General features: G+C 37.1%; 1 long non-coding RNA gene across 1 annotated transcript in view; it reads left to right on the top strand.

Annotated features, from left to right (window-relative positions):
- The first annotated feature begins 3,081 nt into the window (after positions 1 to 3,081).
- Positions 3,082 to 16,887, top strand: part of LOC143694262 (uncharacterized) — a 153,691-nt gene continuing 139,885 nt past the window's right edge. The window contains exon 1 of the long non-coding RNA XR_013182606.1: positions 3,082 to 3,188. This is a non-coding gene — a long non-coding RNA (uncharacterized LOC143694262). The remainder of the gene's footprint in view (positions 3,189 to 16,887) is intronic.

Below are 16,887 nucleotides of genomic sequence, written 5' to 3'. Positions count from 1 at the left end.
ATGCTCTGCTTTTGTAAATTGCAGCGTGTGTCTTGTTCATGTCTGGTACTGCTCTTGAACAACCTGTCGCAGTTTAACTGAAGCTGGCAACTGCAGAGATTATCTCTCCCCCAGCCAAGACCAGCACACAACCTTCTGTCAGAATGGTAGGGACTTTCCACTGGGAACTGTACTCTACAATCGATGGTAGGGTTCTCCAGCTATGCACACAAAGCTGGGAAGGGCATAGAAATACACTTTTCCTTGAAGAAATGCATAGGGCAAATTTTTGACAGTTTGACTGGCAACTCTGTGAAAGACAAAGATTTTTCAGAAAAGACTTGCTTGGTCCATAAAGTGCGCTTCTATGAGCATAGGTAGCTGGAAATGTTTTATTGTTATGTGATGTAATTTCATTTAGAAAATTTTTGTTAGTGACCAACAGGCTGCTAGTGTATATCTGAGCTTTTATTCTAAAAAGCAAGCATTTGAAGCCCTGAAAAGAAGAGAGAGGTTTCTGTACCTGTGTCAAAAGTTCTGGCAACAGATATTTTCTTTTGATACCCATTCCTAGACTAACCTTGTCCACAGTCCAGGAAATAGAAGAATTCAGTGGCATAATGACATTGTGTATTCTGAATATGTCATTTGCAAAAAAAATGTTCTCTGGTCCTGAATAGATAGCCACAACGATTGCCATCAACTAAATCACAGACACTTTCAATTTTTAGAAACTCCTATAAGCTACTCTAAGTTCTCAAAAAGCTACTGAGTTTCAGTAGTTAGTACAAAATTTGGTAAATATAGTTCAAAATCTGAAATCTTGTAAACTTTCCCACAAGCACAACGTAATAGTAAAATGCCAGCTACAAAATATTTGTTCTAACACTAAAATCTTGCTTTCACATTTTCTACATAAATGATAATGAGGATGTGAATTATAGTACTCTATGTTAGCTTCTCTCAACATTGGAGGAACATAAAAAATAGGCAGGTGAAAAAGCATAATTCTCTACAAGTGTATTGTATAAATTTTTTCCTGTGTCTCTTGAGTGGAATTTGCTATTTTTCATCCTCTCTGTTAGTAATGGATTTTCAAATGCTGGGGGATGGCAAAAAATGGAACAAAGTAAACAAATATTGATGATTTATTTCACCAGTTTTTGCTTGTTTGCTGGAAATGTCTGCTAAAATTTTCAGTCATGAGTGGTGATGAATTGGACAGTGTGATGAAACAGCATACCAAATGGGATATGGACCTTTTGTCAAAGTTGAGCATGTTCAGCTGACCTACCTGGATATTGGTATACCACTGAAAGCTTGTACTGCAAAGGTTCATTGCCACAGGCATGAAGAAACATGAGGCCCTACAGAAATGTACAAATACTGCAATCAGGAATTGACTCTCAGACAGGAATCGGAGAAAGGAATTCAACCTGACTTTCAAACACTTGTCCTCTGGGATTGTAATAGGAAGTTTTATTGCCTTCCAGTCACGTTTTGGTCAGAGTCAGATCTGTGGGCTGTATTGTAAGCAAACCTACTGGATGAATCCCTCTGGGAAAACACCTCATGTAGAGACTGAGTGGCTTTAGGTGGTGAATTAGATAATGAGCTTTCATGACAATGTCAAGAGTAATGGATTTCTGAAAGTGTCCTATTGATTACTAATTGAAATGCAGGTGTCCACTTTTATTGCGGACTGTATCCTACAACTCCCATCCTTCCTTGTGCCATCATTTTCTGCAATTAGTATCCCATGCTAAGGCTCATGATTGGTCTTGGGCTATTTGACAACATTTATCTAATTATTCATAGTGAATTTTAATTAGTCCTAACATTCTCATCAGTGCAGTCAAAGAATTTACATATTGCTTTATGTGTGAACATAAGGTATGAGCGAAAAATATAAAAAATAGAAGTTAAATAATGAAACCTTAATATTATCACTTATTATTAGTCTCTAATTGTCCAGCCTGAGACAACGTCTTTGATCACTTGCTAGGCATGATGGCATCTAGGTCTCATTTAAACATGCTATTATAATGTGCCCAATGCTGTGCATTCTGCCTGCACATCCTGTCTGTTCTTAAACTTTAGTTTAGATCCCCCAGGCATTTGTAGTGCATGTAATCCCATGTGAGACAGTAGCAGCAGGGGACAAAATGAAGCAAGAAGATTCTATCTGACTGAGTCATTTGAGAGGAGTTGTTCACTTGACCGGAGTATTGGTCACTTGCCTGGGGCATCTGGTTCAGAAAAAAATAAAATAAAATCAATTTCTCCAGAGATTTTTGCATTATTTTTGTTGTTTGGTTGGTTTTTTGTGGTTTTTTTTGTGGGTTTATTTAGATTTTTTTCACCTCAAACGTCTTTTATCCTAGGGAGGATAGTGGAAGGTAAGTGGACAGAGTATGGAACATCTGTCTCATATCTAGAGAAATACTTCAGAAACATATGTGTTGATACCAAGTGGTTTGCAAAACTCTCTTTATTCTGAGCCTGTACATGGCACCAATTTTTGTTCAGGCAAGCATGAAACTGTAGTATGAGCATTTTCCTCCAACACAGATCAGTGGAAGTGGTATCATCAGATGGTGAATGGGAACCTTCCCTGGAGGGCTGGATACAATTTTACTTCAGCATGCAAAGGTTGAGGCTCAGTTGAGTCAACTGGAAGAATCTAAAGGGAGTAGGCCTGTATGTGACCTGGGAGAGTTCAGCAGAGATTACAGACATACTTCATGGAGCATAAGAACCCGGAAAACACAAGGGAAACAGAAGATGACAAGGTGAACATTGCTGTAGTATTCCTAGCTACATGTAAAATATGATCACATAGGAAGGTCCTAGAGCATGCGAACTTAGTGATCAGCCATGGATTATCTTCGTTACTTCACTGTCTATACTCCACAAAGCTTTGCAGATATGAGTGGTTTTTTTTTTAAATGGGAGGTTAATAATTTTGCTGAAACTTAGCTTAGTGCTTTTGGAGTACATTTTTGCATCTGTCAGTCAGCAGTATCTTGTAACTCAACTCTGCTTTCACTGAACGATGCTTAAATGAATTGCCTTTTACTGTAGCATAGCAACTTATTTATCCAGTCTTCACTGTTTTCAGCCTGTCTCTTTCTCTGTCCCTTATTACATCCAGTATCTCTGTGTCTGATACTCTTCTGTGGACTTTAACCTGACAACAGCCCTGTCAGGTAGGAAGTATTATTCTCCCATTTTACAAACATGAAAAAATATTGGGACTTGTGCAAGATCACAGATGAAGTTGGGGTGTGAGCTGAGCATTTGGTGTGGGCCTTTGGGATCTGGATGTATCGAAATATATGCTAAATTAGAGTTACTAATCAGGCTGTGCAAGAATAGTAAATGTGGATAGCCTCAGTTTTTGTAAATAATCATCTTCAACTACTTGTAGGGGTTGTGTTTGGGTTTTTATTTTTTCATATCTAGTTCCAAAGACTATTTAAGCGTTACATAAATTACACTAATTACACAAAACTTGAATTTTTAATGTAGATCTTTTTTTTTTAAACTGTTATTTCATTTCCATAACATTATTACCAAAATTCATGTGTAGACCTACAGCGAACAAAGCAAAAGTATTCTGCGTTTATTGCACACAACATTTCTGTGAGGCAGAAGCAAATATGTAATGAGTCTGGTAAGGCATTCCAGGCTGACGTAATAGTGATGAAAAAACCCCTCATTTTGGTGATATCACAGAAAAGGATGAAAGCTGTGTTTTGTATTTAAGTCTGGAGTGGTGTTTAAGAATTCAAACGGCTGGTTTTGGCAGACATCTAATTGTAATACTGTAGCATCGCTGCAGGCAATTTTCTTTGATTTAATTAGATGAACTGTGGTATTTTTTTCTTTTTGCAAAAGGCTTTATTATGTAGAAATGAAATATGTATAAATTTAATTTTTAATCTTGTCACTACAGAGTAGGAAGGAATAAGCTGATTCTTTTAATTTATCCTCTTTGTTTAAGAAAAAAAAATAAATTAATCTTATCACAAATGTTTATGAGTAATTGATTTGAGTTTTGCACTCCAGTCAGAAGTGATAGAGTTAAGATTGCTCTGTGTTTTTTCTGAATTGAATGCACTGTAACTCTCTTTGAGCGTGTAAACACAAACATTTTGAAGCCTCAATGATGTTATTTTTCTTCCAGACTATAATAATATTAACACTTAACTCAAAACTTGGAGTACAAAATAGATTAATCCAAAAGATTAACTATGCATTTTTTTCTTTGTTTCTTTGTGGATTTTCCATTTGTTTTTTTTGTTTTGTTTTGGTTTTGGCTTTTTTAACATATTTGTCTGTGAAGTTTAACTCCAAAAAGTAATTGATTACCAAAGACTTTAGTACTGATTTCAGGTCTTTTTCTGTGGGCCATATTCAGAGGAGGCAATTGTAAGTAAATTGGAAGCAATTATAATTACAGATAATCAACACTACTCATAGAGTTCTGTGTCCTCAGGTTTTAGCAAATATTCCCCACTGTTTCTAGTCAGCTGTCCATTTCACTTTCCTAGATCTGAAAATGTTCTTGCAATGTCCAACACCTAGATCATTATATTGATTGATTTTTCAAATATTGATTGCTTTGAGGTATCTTCAAAATTCTGTAGAGCCATAGAATCATCCTTGTGCTTCTCTCTAAGATGAAGCCAAAAGCCAAAAATCCAATTTCTTGGATGGAAATGAAAAATTTCTGCTTGCTTTTTTGAGAGCCAACATTTTGTTCTGTGTTCTAGGATGGCTGATTCAGGAGCTCTTGAAATCAAGGACAGAATATCCATTGGTTTCAGCACTGAAGCTTTCCCTTGTGTTAAAGCTTTTACTTCATAAAACCTCATTTTTTTTTAGCAGCCTGACAAAGATGTTTTCTTTCCAGTGGTAGTGGGGATGGTAGGACGGTTAATTGAATTATTGTCTGCTGTCAGATTGCTGAAAAAAAGGGCAGGAGAGTATTTGCATTTTTTTTTTTGCTTGCCATTGAAAAGTGTTGATGCACTTGAAGTTCTTGTCTAGTACCAGTTTTAATAGTAGAGGACTCCACCGCTATTGTCACAGCTTGGTCAAGGCCATGCAGGGCAAATCTGTGCTCTGACAAATTATCTAATGAATCTTTTTCCTTTTTGTAAATACTTTTCTTATAAGGGGTGAAACAGTAGAAAGTTCATCTTGAATTGTGTACATGTTTCTTATAATGATGAAAGTGATAAGATCTCACTCTATTCAGAACAGAAGGCTTCTTTTTGATTAACTCTTCTTTTGACAGAAATATGCACTTTTCAGTGGACCTGAACTATTCATAAAATGAAGAGTATTCTTTGAAATTTGCATTTTTTGTTCCAAAAAATGTTACTTGGCATTAGTTGAATCTAAATTTTAAAAAAAGCTTTCAAAGTTAAAGTATATGTGTCAATAATTTAAAATAATTTCCAACTAGTTCATTTTCACAGTTTAACTCAAAGAAATTAATTTATTCACATTTCTCATTCAGGGTACGTAAATTCAAAGCTTTTATTGTGCTACAATTCTTTTTTGTGTTTGTTATTTGGTTGTTGTGGTTTGCATTAGTGAATGAAAAAACATCAGTGCTAAGCACTTTTTGCTTGCACTTTTTAAAAAACCTTTTTTTCCCTTTGATTCACTTTTTAAAATGTCTTCGAAGAAATAGAATGCAAATATTTAGACCAAATCCAGACTTTTTACCAGTTCATGTATTACCAGAGGGGGTCTTATTTTCTCATGATTGTGTTTCAAAGTGGAGCATGCTTAGCTGTGTATTCCTTAGTCCCAAACACTAAATATAGGACTAGCTTGTTCACCAGTGTAAAAGAGAGTAGCTTCAGAATCTCTCTTAATTCTGCTAAAAATAACAAGCATCTTGCTCCAGATTGCTCAACAGGATTTTTTTTTCCCTTACAGTACAGACCCCAGTAGAGATAGGAAGAGATGATTCTGTGGAGCCAGGAGAAGTTTTCTTTGTAAAAGGGATTGTCTCATTACCTGCTTAAGGCAGTTTCCTCAAGCCTTTGCTGCTGCAGTGACCAGAGAGCAGCACAGGTTTTGAAGCAAACCCAATGTTTTAAATATTGTTGCTGAGGAGAGGGAATCAGGACTGTGCAGATTTTTTCTGGGGTAGCAGCAGGTCTTGAATAGGGCAGTCTGCTTTTGTTTTTATTTTATAAGGAATCTAAACCACATTTGTAGTGTAGATAGTTTGCATGTGCACTGATGTGAACTGAGATCAGAATCTGAACTGCCAGTAAAATGTGCTGCAATATAATCTGCTATACCAAGGGGTTGTAAGGAGTAATTATTGTTTGCAAAGCTCTTCGAGTTCCTCAGAAGGAAGATGCTATAAAAGTACAAAATACTGTTGTTATTATTATTATAAACTTTCAAATGCCAAAAACTAGGCAGTAATAATAGAAGTGCTGAAACAACTTTAACAATAGTGATGTGAACACATTAAGCTGTAATAAAGCCAGAGTTAACTAAATCAATCAAGTAGGCCTTGCAAACTGCTTGTTAGGACAAAATTGCATCTTTTCTAAAATAAATAGAAGAGCATTCTCAGCTGGTGTAAATTAGCCCAGCTCCACTGGAGTCTGAGACTTGGATTTAAAATGAGAGTTGCATTTTTTAATTTTTTTTTTCTCTTTTTTTTCTCTTGTTGCCATTGTTCATCTGTGCATGACTGTCTGTGTGTGTCAATGTGTGTGCAGTTGGATGTGCACGCTGCAGAGACATTAGTGCTAACAAAATTTGTATCAGTTTCACTTGGGAGGAAGGCCAAAGTTATGACAAATAAGTTTTATTTCAAACAGGAAAAGCCACTTGTGTTTCCACCCATGCACAGGTGAAGTTCTGACATTGTTTTGTTTTCATCTGACTTGTGCTCTGTAGAAAATGTCTCTGCACCAGACTTTGTGGGTGTTATGTCAAAAAGAGGATGTTTTGGTAAAGCAGAAAATGCACCATGAGAAAGTATGTTTCAATGTGTAAAATTAGAAGTTATACACTGCTACTTACTAATCCTCCCCTTCATTGACTCTTGCCCTGAATAGTCACAATCCTATCAAACAAAACTACTTAACCATCAAATTTACATGATAAGTTAGGCAACTGATTTTGCTGAAATCAGACAGAAATTTCAAAATATTTTCAAGCAGTTTCAATCAAGTACATTTCCAAATAGTTTTAAAGTACTTTTACAGTCTCAAAACCTGTGTAGATCTTGCTTTTAGAACAGACTCAGGCAACATGTTAATGCCATTATCTAACTACACCAAATTTATATGTCATCTTGTGATTCTTCAGAAAGATAACATATAAAGCATATATGATTAAGTATGTCAGAATTTGTATTTTGTTGCCATGAGAATGCTCTTTATTTCCTGGAAACAAAATACTTTTCTTGTAACTATTCTGAAGATAAAGTTTCCTACTGGTTTATGTTGTCAGCTAAATTTACATCAGCAAAAAGAGCACAGAAAGAAGTAAGAGATTCTGAGACTCAGAACAGTTCTGTCACTGACTTTCCGTTGCTTTTTCTCCCAGCCTTCTTTTCCTTAGTTAAAAGGAAAACTGTAAAATGAGGGTCATTACACCCAAATTACTCATTGTTTAACTGATTAAAAAAGAGACTGAGTTTGAGTCTCCGTGATTTCTGAGCAGTTTCTCATTTTTGATTTCAGACCTAGTAATGGACCAGGGGAAGAACAAGTGCAAAGGAGAGGTTAAAGTCCAAAATGCCAAAGAATTTGTATTCTGAACTGTGACTCAGTGACTGATAGGGTATGAACCCCAACTCCAAGTCTAAGCAGATGTTTCAAATCTGTGTTTGCATATTGCAGCTTGGGACCATGCCCAGTTCTAAGAGACTTATTATAATTTATTATTAATAAGAGTAATGATTGATATTGTTGCATTATTTAATAATTGCACTACTTTCACTATTTAATAATAATTATTATTTGCACATGCAGATCAGGTAGTTAAGGTTCTTTTCCATAAGAAATGCAAATAAAGATTAATGAGTGATTCATAGCAAGTAAGATAATTTGATAATTTTTCCCCTGCAATTAAGCATCATTTACTTCAAGTGATCCTCAGTATTTTCATTGTGTGCTCAATTGCTCAGTAGTGAAATCACTACTGAAATCACAAGGAATTGTTTCTTTGTCCTGATTACTGGAACATTGCTTTTACAATGCTTGTTAGCTCTTTGTCTTGACATCTAAGACTGTAATCCCCTTAAATCAAAAACTAAGTTCTAGTCAACCTCTGCATAATGCCCAAAAAAATGGTGTCCTGGACTCTTTAAAATAATTAGTATTCTTGTACAAGTGAGTAATAAAAATCAAATTTCTGGTGCAAGTATTACTGAAAAATAAATAAAAAGGAATGTGTTCTAGAAATACTTGAGAACACCTCTAGAACACCAATTTCTGTGGTGAACAAACTATTGAACAAAGTACCTATTCTTGGAGTAAACAGGGAGAAAAACAGCCAAAGTATATTAAACACAGTTAATGATTCTTGTCTTTTATTTGTAGAAGTATTAGTATTGTATATAAAAGTTATATAAAACTTTTTAAATTATTTATGTTGTCTATTTAGCTTCTTGGTACTTAGTGTGGCGACCTTTTCATTTCATCTCTGACATTGTGACTCAAGATTTTTGTGCTCCAAAGATTTGGAAACATTAAAAAAATAATGTAACATATATGGAGTTTTATATGACATGAGTTATTGTTTTTCCATCATCTTCTCATGTAAGTACATAACTAACATCATTAAAGGCATCAGTTTTGAATACATGCTGAAATATTTGTAGGATTGGAATCATACAGAAACCTTGTAACAGGTTAGATTTGTGCCCTCTGATTATCATTCATGATGTAGACATAAGTTGCAGGGTGCAGACTCAATCTGTAATCAGTTTGGTTTGTGGGTTTTGGTTTTTTTCTCTCCCCTATATGGGAAACACTCAGTAACATGCAGCAGCAACAGTATTTTGAGAGAGTTCTGCTCATGTGAAGGTTTTCTGTTTGGGCAGACACTGCTCAGTATGCAATTAGCAGTGTCCATTCCTGTTTTTATAAGCAGCATTTTAGCAATTAGGAACTTTTTAATTAAGTCTACTGCATTCTCAGCTTGAGGCTTTTTGGGTGCACTCTTCCACAGGAAAGTGAGATAACATTCAGCCGAGACTTTCTTTTTCTACAGTAGTTCTTCCAGATTCCATTCCCCAACAGGTCAATGCCCCCTTTTAAAGACTTCAACACAATTTTTATTTTTTATTTTTAAATTTTTTTTATATATAGTTTGTGTCACCACTGCTACCATCAAGATTCCTCTTTCAATAAGATGCTGATTGGATGAATATGGCTTCCAGTAACTCAGTCTTTGTTTTGTAAAAACATTATTACAACATTGTATAACACTTTAGAAATGTTTCAAATTTAGGCTGGCGTGGTGACTTAGCAGACTAGGGGGCTAACATATGGAGTCTGCTACACACTAGAGACTGTGGTTTTATTGCTGGCACCACTAGTCAAGTCAGGATTAGCAACCATAGTATTTTCAGCAAGATCTCAGATCACAAGGCCTCAGGTGTGGTTACCTAACCCTTGCCAGAAGTAGGACAAATATTGACGGGCGAAAGTAAAGACTGATTTAGTATATTCAGAGGGATACTTTTGCTACAAGGGCTGCATTTTTCTTAGGATTAAATAATTTCCTTTGTTTTCCATTAACTCAATCAAGCGGTTCAAAATTCAAAACATGCTCCAAATGGTAGCCCTTGCTGGGTGCAGAGGCACCCGTCGGGACAGCGACCCTGAATAGGATACGGCTGGAACTTCTCAGTGTCCGCGGCTGCAACTGTGTGTGTGCCAGACCTTGAAAAACAATCTGAGGAGCAAGCAAACAAGCAAACAAACAGATTCCTTTTCATATGAACTCACAGCACGGGCAGGATCCCAAGCAAAATGTCTCTCATCTCAGCCCTGTCTCTGCTGGTGGAAAGCAGAGAAAAGAGGAAAAAGTTCTTTGGGAAAGACAAGCTGGCTGGGAGTGGGAATAATATACTTTAGGTGTTGATTATAGTGTAATAAATAATGGTGAGATTTCATTAGAAAGTAAAAGAATGCATCTGTAGGAGAAAACGGATCCCATTAGAGAGCTGCGCAGAGCCTTCTTTTTATTTCATGGTTGAAGTACAAAGTGACAATATCAGAACAAAAATAAAATAAGAGGGGGAACGCATTCTCTATCTTAAAAAAAAAAAAAAAGAAAAAGAAAAGAAAAGAAAAAGAAAAGTGGCAGCTAAAGCAAATAAAGTCCTTTATTTGAATGCCATTAGTGGGTTTGGCAGCCATCCGCGCCATCTACTTCAGAGGAGCACTGCACAGATTAAGAGAGGCTGGATGCTAATTTGCACATATGGAAATGCTTTTTCTCGCCGTTCCGATGGCTCTGTTGTGGACAGATGGAATTAGTGAGCACTCCAAAGCCGTGAAGGCAAACACATAAAAAAAAATCCCCCTCTCCTTTTTCTTTTTCTCTTTCTTTCCTTTCTTTCTTTCTTTCTTTCTTTCTTTCTTTCTTTCTTTCTTTCTTTCTTTCTTTCTTTCTTTCTTTCTTTCTTTCTTTCTTTCTTTCTTTCTTTCTTTCTTTCTTTCTTTCTTTCTTTCTTTCTTTCTTTCTTTCTTTCTTTCTTTCTTTCTTTCTTTCTTTCTTTCTTTCTTTCTTTCTTTCTTTCTTTCTTTTTCTCTCTCTATCTCTCTCTCTTTCTCTCTTTCTCTCTTTTTCTTTCCCTCTCTCTTTCTTTCTCTTTCTTTCTTTCTCTCTCTCTCTCTTTCTCTTTCTTTCTCTCTCCCTTTCTCTCTTTCACTCTTTCTCTCTTTCTCTCTCTCTCTCTTTCTTTCTTTCTTTCATTCATGAGAAACTTCAGACCTGAAATAAATAATGTTAGCAGACCACTTTCCTTGGCATTAAAAAAACTATTTTCTCATATTTCAATTGCAAATCATTTTTTTAACTGGGAGTTCTAGTCATCTTAGCTTAGAATCAAGTGTGCCAAATAGTGTTGGCAAATTAAGGACATCTTCAGATAAATTTGGCTTTATATGCTGTATATAGTTCTCTATCCACTTCAGACTGTACTTTGCAATGCTCCCTTTCCTGAGAGTGTACAGTAAGTATGGATTGTATTTTCGCATTACAGTCCTCACATTAGTTAAACAAATGACACTTTCAGCTGTCTTATGACCAGAACGTGGTCTGACATATTGTTAGGATGTGGGGCAGATAGTGGTCTTCGTGGGGTAAAGGATGATAAAAAGTGAATCCTGATGAGAATAAAAATCCCTGCGTTTCCAACCATGCAAAAACTGCTTAATCTGTCTGCCTTTGGACTACCGGATACTCCACGGACAAACTGCAGGAAGCAGATAGAAGAGAGCAGCCTGGACTCTCGCCCAGGAAGGAAGAGGTAGGAATTATTCCTGGGGCTTTTCCCTGGGCAGCACAGCTCTCTACCAACTTCAAAATAGGGGTGTGCCTTCAACATGATTAAAACACTGGAAAAAGGATCAATCCAAGGAGCCAAGAATCACTTTTATCTTGCTAATTTACAAGGGGAATTTCATATGCACCTTATCTATTGGCAGTCAAACAAAGCAGATGCATCACTCTTTAAGGCAGCCGAAAGTCAACGACCTTTGTTGCCAAATGTCTGTCTAGCCATTTTTTTAAATTTCTTTGAAATCAGCTGGCACCAACAATTAGCACCCGACCACCCCCCAAACTTTGGATGAAGTGAGTGCCGGAAACCAAATCAGGATTCAAATATGGTAAATAACACCTCTCTCTGTGCACTGTGACTGGCTCGCTGCCACTAGCAAGAAGGTCTGTGCACAGTTCAGTCTCTTTGGGAGCCATTTCTGCTCTTCTTTAAACTACATAAATCCATTGAATAAGGCCATACACCCTCAGAAATAAAGGCAGGAACTGGGCTTTTGTAAAAGCACCTGGCTGGGATCTCGCTTACAGTGTGATGAATGGCTTGAAGGTGTCTTAAAGCTACTTCACTCTGGCCTTTTCTCTGGCCTTTTTCTTGTCCATTCTCTTCTCTCAACTTCTGAGAGTGTCTCAGTGGTCTTAAGGAGTTCACAGCTAAAAACAGTGTTGAAACTTACCATTTACTTGACTTGTTCTGAAGAACCAGCTATGAAAATGCGTTTTGCTACCAAGTGATTATTATTTTAAGGACAGTATTCTGAGCATGTTTCTTTGGTGGCATCAATCACAGCTATCAAGTGAATTGAAAACATGTGCACTTCAGGCAGAGGAACAAAATGTTGCTTGTGATCAGTTCCACTTGGTTATTAGCTCTATTCTGAGGAACTCCAGTTTCTATAGAAGATGGTACCAAAGAAGAAATGTAATGAATCACTACCAAAGATGGTGACTGCTCTTCTCCCTTTCTTTCTGTCTTTTTATGTCCTTTTAGTTTGTTGGTTTTTGGGTTTTTTTTCTTTTTTTCCTGCTTACCCACTCCCACCCCCACTCCAATTCTTTCCCAAGTGCTCTGATGCCAGAGGCTGGAAAGATTTTGCTTCCAAAGAGCAGCATGTGGCTCTGGAGTGACAGATTCCTGACTGCTGCTCCAAGGCATTGTTCACAGCAAACAGGGAGGCTCTGACCTCTCTGATCCCACAGCTGAGAGAGGAGGAGAGCAGGCTACTCTTATAACTCTTACTCCTCTCTTTGTGTACAGTGCATCTAATGGGGACACACATTTGTACTGCTCTCTTCCTTCAGAGAGCAAGGCCCAGTCTTGAACTCTTTATTCATGCTCTTCTCACTCTCACTGAAGTCTGTTGAAACCCATGTCCTTCAGGAGCCTCACTCCTGTGTTTCTCAATGCATAACAAAAGTATATCTTCCATTTCTAGTCAGAGACATTTTACATTGCTTCTTTCCATACTAATTTTTTTTTATGGTAGAGCCGTGGTGCTACTCTTTCACTGACAACTTTTTAGGGTTTTGAGAAGAGTGTTATTGTTCTTTGGTGTCACAGTTAGGAGAAGAAACAACTTGCAAACTCCTTTCCCTATGGATATATGGTGGCAAATATGCTTTTTAAATAAATCTTTATATTGTGATAGTTTTATCAGAAAGTTAAACTCATCTCCTTGTACATAAAGACAATGATAGTGATTAGACTTCTGGAATCTAGAATTTCAGGGGAAAGCCTGCACCCTTTACAATAAAACTGAGATTTCACTCAAGTTCCTTACCAGCCTTATAGTAACCCCCTCCCCACTTCCCTACAAAGTGTACTGGCATTTCCTATATGATTTCAATGGCTTTGAAATTTAATCCCTACAGAAGAGGCTTTAAATTGCTGCCATTATTCATGGATAGAAGCCCCTTAAAAAAAATCTGAGCTTCAAGGCACTGTATTAAAAAAAACAGAAATTGAGGTGTGTAATATAAGATCCAATAAAATATTTGTAAAAATTAATGCTTTGGGGAAATAATGGTGAAGATTTGTAAAACTTGAAAGTTTCATTTTTGCACTGACTTTATAGGAAATTTAACAGCAATTTTTAGTTTATAAGAAAAATATATGTTTTCTGAAAGTTGAACACAGACCATCTTCAGGGAAAAAGTCTCAATAATGTTTGGGAGCATAATGGGAGCTATAAATTAAAACAAGAAAAATCCAGCCCTGAAATGTTTGTGTTTATTTTGATGGTTTTTCTATTACAGATTCGTTTATCTTCAGTTTTATTCACTTATTTATTCTTTTAAAAAATGCTAAAGTGGTAACCTAGAATTCCCCTTAAAGTGAAATTTGAGTAGCAGAAGTTGGTGAAAGGATTCAGCATCAAATTATTAATGTCATTATTTGTAGTAACCAAGGTATCACAGTAATGATAAACAAATTCATAGAAATTTTCCAGTAAATCCTCAATATCCAAAATTGGAAACATAAAGAAAATAATTCAGAAGAATTACTGACAAATTAATTATGACTTAAATAAAAAAAAAACAAAGAGTGATTTTAGTTTTTAGTTTTGGATTTTTTTTATTTTTTGTTTTAATTTTTGGTTTCTGTGGGGGAGAGGTGTTTATTTATTTTTATGTTGGGATTTTTTTTTAAGTGTCTGCTCTCTGTTCTTTCTACTTATTTCTTCCCAAGAAATCCAGTTAATGCTGCTTGGGAAGGTCATGTAGCTGGACTTCCCAGAAGAAGACTAATAGAAATAGGAGAAACACAACAAACTATCCAAAGACTATCCAAGAAATTGCATTTCAGCCAGCCATCCCATTTCTCAGCTGTCACCCAAATTTCTGAATCCTACTAGCATGGTCAGATGCTTCAGTACCCCCCAGTTTCTGCAGCCTGCACCAAAAGAGAGCAAGGAGCTGTGAAATATTAGCACAGCTACTTTGTGAAGAAGACAACCCAAGTCTGGGAACTCTTTTAAACAACATGGATCCAGGCTGTGTTTTTCACTCATCAGGACATCGGTGCAAACTGCAGTTCCCCACCCACCTGGGAACTGCAGACAGCCTGAAGGAGTCTTAGCTTCTTATTGACAAGTGTAATCAGTCCTTTATGAAGCAGTAAATATTCCATACAGACATGAAATTTACCTGAGTTCTTTTAAACACACCATCATACAAAGAAAGATGACAAAAATCTATGCTGGTTTTAACAAACTAACTTCAATTTTGTCTTTATAGAGAAAATGCATAGAGGCAGTGTTCTGAGATCAAAAAAAAAACTTTCTTCCAGTTGAAGCTATTAATTACTCTGAGATTCAGGGCAGCTTCTGAAATTTGAACATCCTCCAAGGCTCAGGGTGAGGTTTTTCCCTTGAGTGGGAAGTGAGGAGATGCACAACTTCATTATCCTTTGGGCTTCTAGTACATTTCACTGTGAGGTATAATTGCCCTTCCTGAGAGGTGGTTTAAATTTTTCCTGGAGGGACACATCAAGTGAGCTGTAAGTGTGGCATGCTCTGCATCCCATCCTCTGCTCAACCCCACCAGGTTGGACACAGCTGTTGATTCTGCCTGCAGGGTCACAGATGCTCCAGCCTGTGCACTTTGGCCATGCCAGAAGTTGATCTCTTGGGCTTGCTCTCCGCATAAAAAGGCAAAACTGGTCTTCAGGGTATCTTCAAAAAACAGGAAAACTGAACCTTTTATAACACTGGATGCATTACATGATGAGATGTGATCTGTACCCTGTAAATTCTCTCCCCATTTGTGTGCTCCTGCCAAATAGCTTCATTCGAGTTTCTTTGTTTCTGGCCTCTCTGGGTGATTCCTCAATTCCAAGTAGCTGTTCTTGCAGGCAGAAATGTGACCCCATTGCAGGGTGCAGAAAATGTGGGGTATTCTGGCATGAGCTGTTTCTTGTGCTCTTATCCCACTGCTGGTCTCAGCCAACCTTTATTTGAGTATGTGAGCTTATCTTCTGTTAATAATTTAAACCCAGTCCTCACAATGGAGCAGTGTCACTTTCAAAGATGAGAGGACTATGAATATTTGGCTTTCTGTCTGTCCACAGAAAGCAAACAGCTAAAATGTCTAATTAGAAAGCTACATAAAAGTAATAGGAGAAGCATAAGTTGAAGGACCATCCATTACAGAGAGACTGAAGGATTCCTGGAACTGCACTGACCATAAGCTCCTGTAAGCTGCAATTTCAGACACAGTTTTAAGTAAATTCCCTTTTCAGCTTCACTTGTCCCACATGAAAGAAATGCTAACTTTAACACAGCAGACAAGAGCCCTTAAAATGAGGCAAGAGGAATTTTATTTAAGTGGAACATCATGGGGCTCATCAGAGTATTTAATAGTATTTTCCCTTCAGCTGTTTTTATTTATCTTTAAACTTCCAATAAAAGTTATGTTTTATTTCAAGAAGCAATCCATAATAAACTTTTCAGCTGATGGTAGTGGTTAGTGCCTATGCCACCAACAGCGATGATTAATTGTTTGGAGAAGAAATGAAAATTATTCTTTGCCATGCAGTACCTATCAAAATGAGTTTGAGTAGGGGCATTTGGGTCTTACCATCAATTTTCAAATTAGAGGAAACAATAATCCCATTCCATTGCTCTATGATAATGCTGGGAACTTGAGATGGGGTCAGTTTCTTACTGGAAGGCAAACTCAGAGCAATTCCTGGTGTTGCACATCATTGCTTTAATTCCACTGTAATGGCATGACTCCCTGGGCTAGGTGCTGTCCAAGCATGGTGGGAGGGGCAGCTCTTGTCCTGAGAATGTGCTGCACCAAGTCCTTACAGACACACAGATGCTTTGAGCTCCAGGCACTGTCAATCAAACCCTTGAATTGAACGAGATGTTTTAAATGTGCCAAATCAAGCCTACGTCAAAATCTACATGAGATTTGGGCCATATAAGCATGGACCACGGGTGAAGCCTTAACTATTAGTTATTAGAACACAGTAAGTATACCAATTCTTTTCACTTTAAGTGGAGATGGCAAAAACAGCAAGGCTGCACATAAACTTTTCAGCTAAGACATGACTTCATTCAGGCCTGTAGCCACAAAACCAACTCCTTTTCTGACTCCAGGTCTCTGTGTCTTACCTTCAGCACACTGTCTGTTATAGCATCCTGCCTACTCCCAAAGGTCTGTCCCATGGCTTTATGGAAACTGCCCTTCCCAATACTGAACTAATACAGATGGATTTAGGCATTAATTCTCCTTTTGTCCAGCTGCTTACAAGGAGGAGGAAACTATTGAGACAAGCTCAATTAGAACCAGTGGCCCCTGAAGCTCACAGCACTGCTAGTTTCCATTGAGACAAGG

This window comes from Agelaius phoeniceus, chromosome 6 (assembly GCF_051311805.1).
Source record: "Agelaius phoeniceus isolate bAgePho1 chromosome 6, bAgePho1.hap1, whole genome shotgun sequence".
Lineage (NCBI taxonomy): Eukaryota > Metazoa > Chordata > Aves > Passeriformes > Icteridae > Agelaius > Agelaius phoeniceus.
Note: the sequence above shows the minus strand (reverse complement) of the source record. Positions and strands in the feature narration are given on the sequence as shown.